Source organism: Lathyrus oleraceus, chromosome 3 (assembly GCF_024323335.1).
Source record: "Lathyrus oleraceus cultivar Zhongwan6 chromosome 3, CAAS_Psat_ZW6_1.0, whole genome shotgun sequence".
Lineage (NCBI taxonomy): Eukaryota > Viridiplantae > Streptophyta > Magnoliopsida > Fabales > Fabaceae > Lathyrus > Lathyrus oleraceus.
The window spans coordinates 196,193,718-196,198,946 of NC_066581.1; positions in this window are offsets into that span (position 1 = coordinate 196,193,718).

The window sequence follows — 5,229 nt, forward strand, 5'->3', positions numbered from 1 at the left end:
TCATGTGATCTGACAGAACCTTCTGTGATAATACTTATGTGTATAATTACCCTTTTGCCCTTATGTCTATATTGAACACAAGGCATAGACCGTGTCATCCTTGTCCAGTTCAATATTGGGCCCATAGACATTTATCCTGTTATGCAGGATGGGCAAATTCCATCTAGGTCACTCATGTCCCTCAGCATGCTTCGTGGAGTACCCATCAACTGTCTTTATGGTTATCCAGTTACGGACAACGTTGGATCAGCAATAAAGCACTCGAATATTACCCCGAACTACGAGGTTTTGATCCTTCTTTGTGATGGTACGTAAGCAATGGGTTCATCCATTCAAACAACAAAATTTGTAAATATAATCCATTCTCTTCTCATCCCTCCAATCTTTTGCACAAATCTTTTCTCAAATACCAACCTACAACACATATTTGCAAAAAGGGTTCCCTTATAGTACTAAGGATGTTTTGGGTGCGTAAAACCTTCCCATTTCATAACCAACCCCCTTACCTAGATCTCTGACATTTTTATTAGTTTTTGATTTGAAAAACTTCTTACTTGGCTTTTGTTCGCTTTTTAGCCTTTCCTTTGGACAAATAAAAGTGCGGTGGCGACTCGAATTGTATGTTGACTATTGGTTTAGTCAATAAACCTAAAGGTAATGAAAACCCTGCTACAGTGTGCTAGCTTTGATGCTCTCCTCTTTCACGACCTTCATGCAACACTCACTGAATACTTGCCCGGACATTAACACTGCACTCCATCTTTCACCTCTGGTTGCGGACGTAGAAGCCAACCTATAATAGGTTGATCTTACCAAGGCGGTTATCGGCAGATTTCGAATTCCTTTGAATACCCCGTTCATGCATTCCACAAGGTTTATTGTCATGTGGCCCCATCGACAACCTCTGTCAAATGCCCTTGTCCACTGCTCTACTGGTATGTTATTTAGCCATCTCCTTGCGTCTTCATTAGACAGTCTAATTTCATCACGATAATATTGAAATGGCGGATGAGTTAGAGCATACCCAACATTCACCACCTTCTTGCGAAGATTCTTATCTTTTATAGCACGCATGAAGTTTTGTGCAATATGTCTGCTGCAATAGACATGGGTAGAAGAAGGATCATGCCATCCGTTGTCATGGTTGTTGTAGGCACTCTCAATGGAAGTATGTCTATCAGAAATCAAACAGAGATTGGCTTGTGGAGCCACATGCGTTCTGAGATGTCGAAGAAAGAAACCCCATCCACCAGCCGTTTCACCTTCAACCATAGCAAATGCAATGGGAAAGACATTGTTGTTTCCGTCTTGTGCAACCGCCATGAGCAAAGTACCCTTGTATTTTTCGTATAACTAAGTGCCATCAATTTGAATAATAGGTTTGCAGAATACGAAACCTTTGATGCACGGGTCAAATGCCCAAAAGAGACGGTGAAAGATTCTATTACCTGTAGCACAGGTTCTGTCTGGCATCATCGCTGGCAATGTCTCCATAATTGCCACAGTTCCTGGGACATAAGTTTTTAGTTCCCATAAAAACCGTGGCAATTCCTTGTATGAATCCTCCCAGTTGTCGAATACTTGTTCAACAGCCTTTGTCCTTGCAATCCAGGATTTCTTGTAAGATGGAGTATAATTATATGTTGTTCTGATATAGGATATAATTATACTCACCTTCACTGATGGGTCTTTATTAACCAACGGCAGAATGTCTTAACATATTAACGCAACGCTTAGTTTATGGTGATCTTGTTCAACGTTAGTTGCAATGCAACTGTGAGGTGGTTCTATTGAAGCGATCTCCCAAGAGTCATTTTTCTTTTTGTAAGACGCAACCAAACGAAACTTACAAAGCATGTTACGACATTCGATAACATACCTTCTAGAATCAATGTGTTTCACTGTAAAATCAGCAGAGTTGTTCATGTGGAATTTTTTGATAGCTAGAACACATTCTTCTTTGGTACGAAACATGTCTCCCACCTTTAATTCGCCTTCTGATCTCGGATACAGATTATAGAAAACACTGTTGGATGTTTCATCGTCATGCAGATTCATATTTGTCATATGTTAAGGCGGATTGTAGACATGACTATGAGGTATTAGTGGTGGTTGATCATCATCTTCAATGTCGTTGTTCAACATGTGATCAACCTGTATCTCGGTCTCCTATTCTTCTTCATCAACGGCGTCAACTTCTGCCTCTGCTTTTGGGTTGACGTCATCTGACCATTGTGGATCAAATTCACCAGATTCATCCTGACTGGTTATTTGAGACTGTTGAGATGGTATACATGGTTGAAGAGTAATGTACAACTCAATATAATTGCAGCCTGAATGTTCATGACTAACAAACATGTATTCAACATCCTCATCATCTCGTACCTAAGGGGGGGGGGGGGGGAACTTGCATTGACTATTCTAAAAAATATTGGATTTTGATACGTAATCTTTGACACAATACCCGATCCTATACAGGATTGTATTCTTTTTTTCAAATGCAAGAAGGTTGTATTTCTCTTGATCGTGAGTCTAATGGTATCAGTGTTTCGAAAATAAAAACCATACAACTCAGACTCGTATGTTTCACCGTTGCAGTGAACGTTGACACTGTATTTTGGTGAAGATGACATTGTGCAGATGAAAACTATTTTCTTACTGCAGATGAATATGAGTGAAGTGTCTTGGATGTTGATAGTAAGACACTTAAATAGGGGAGTGAAGTGTCTCACATGCTAGCTAGTTCGGAGTGACGTGTCGCACATGCAAGCTAGTTCGAAGTGACGTGTCGCACATGCAAGCTACTACGAAATGATGTGTCAACCATGCAAGCTACTAAGAAGTGACATGTTCAGCATGCAAGAGAGAGGACAACCACGTGTCAGACATGCAAACACACACTCCAAATGAATTGGCGCCCCCATTCATTCCTTGCACATGGGCGCCAATCCATTTGGCGACACCTTGTCAAAGCATGCATGCAGACCTCGAAACCAAGCAATCAGACCTAGGTCTTGCATGCATGTCCCTATGGAGGCTCCAATTTGAATGGAGACACCTCTTAAAGGTTTTACATGGTCGCCAATTCAATTGGAGACACCATGCAAGCACAAATTTTCATGCTCCCATTCGTTTGCCTATAAATACATCCACTCCATCAACACTTCTTCCACACCATCACTCTCACTACTTCTTATACAATACTTCTTCTACAGTTTTATCTGCAACAACTTCTTGTAGTTCCATCTACACCAACCCCCCGACAAAATGTTTATCCTCACAATGGGCGAATCACATAGAGGAACGGTTGCAAACATCGCAACATATGTAAGTTTTTTCTTTTGTTAACTTTTTTTCTTTCATCTTCACCAACCCCCTTTTATTTTAACATACCAACTTAGTCAAGTTTTTTGTTCTTTCTTTTATAGGATTTACCAAGGTTCCGGATTCGGGTCCACGAATATGTCCATATGGACCCGATAATTCAACCTTATGTTGAACTCGTCGGTTTTGGTCATATAAGCAAGATTTTGTCTTGGTCCGTAGATAGCAAATTCATTCTAGCTTTATGCGAAAGATGGCGACCAGAGAGACACACATTTTGGTTCCCAACCGGTGAGTGTACCGTGACGTTAGAAGACGTCTACATGCTTTTGGGACTTCCCATTTAAGGTAAGGCTGTTAATGGTAAAACCAACTATGCAAATTCAATTTGCATGGATCTCTTGGAGATTGATTTGTTAGATGATAACGCAAGAGGTCAAGGTATACTACTTTCACGCCTTAAGTCGTACTATAATAGTTTATACTTAGATGAGCATTCTACCGAAGATGCTCGAATAATAAAAACTAGGTGTTATATTATGCTGTTAATTGGCTCGTTTTTATTTCCCGAAGGTAGTGGTTCTAGCATGCATATTATGTATTTACCTTTACTTAGACATGTAGATAGAATAGAAAGTTACAGTTGAGGATCTGCTTGTCTAGCCTATCTCTATAGCTCCTTGAACAAAAACTCATACAAAGACACATCTACATTTTCTGGATGTATTGTTTTGCTACAAGCATGGGGTTGGTCAAGACTACCGTCCCTAGCACTCGTCAACAACAACCCTTTCACATTTCCGTATGCACAAAAGTAAGTTGTTTAAATTTCTATATCTTTACTTACTTCTTTAAAGATTATTATCTCTAATTAATATTTTTTGACTTTTTGGTGTAGATGGTCTGCACGTGGTATGAGTTACAACAGATGTCCAAGACACTGTATTACTCATCTAACATTTCTAAGCTAACATTAACGCGCACAACTAACCTAATGGTTCACGTTGAGTACAACTGACGTGAGGGGTGCTAATACATTCCCCTTGCGTAATCGACTCCCGAACCCTGATTTGGTTGCGACGACCATAATCATTGTTGTTCTTTCTTGGGTTTTATCGATATTTCCCCTTTCCTTTTTAGAAATAAATATATGTTCGGTGGTGACTCTGTTCAATCCATCATGCGAGCGCGTGATTGCGCTTCGCTAAGTCGTGTTCTCATTTTTCGAGGTGCGTCACATAGGAATGCAATTCCAAGACACTGAGGCAGGTCAGATTGGGATCCGTGATAAGGTTGCTTTATAACTAGTGATTGGGGAAATCGGTAGATACCCAAAAAATTGGGGCAACCATCCAAAGAGAGGAAGGTTCTCTCCCTGCATACGAAAGCTCTTCAGACCCAGCCTGGGGAATCAGAAGGTCCATGTTACATTCTTCCTCCAACAATATCAAGAAGTCAGATGTCGGGAAGTCATGCGAGACGCAACCCATACCCTATAAATCAGAAGCCTTGCAACCCAAATTTTTTTCTCAGTGTTCATTGCACCGTATCCAAGATTGGGCATCCATAAATCCTCATATCATTGTGTCAACCTGTCACGCATAATTCATATTATTCCATTCATGCATATCATTCGATATAGCATGAAGCTCTCTAACAAGAAAGAAGCAAGTCCAAAACTCTCCTGACATTATTCAACATCCCATTTCCGTTGGCACCTTTTCAAAGACTAATTCCCATTGGCAAAACCCTTTTAAACCCATTTCCTATCCGGTAATCCTTATCTCTCAAACCCGAGAACCCAGTTAAGCACTCGTCAGTGTCTATAATTTTTTTTAATACCTGTTAGTATTGGTATCCCTCTGCGTGTCAATGTGTATCATTTTTTTCAATACTCGTTTGTAT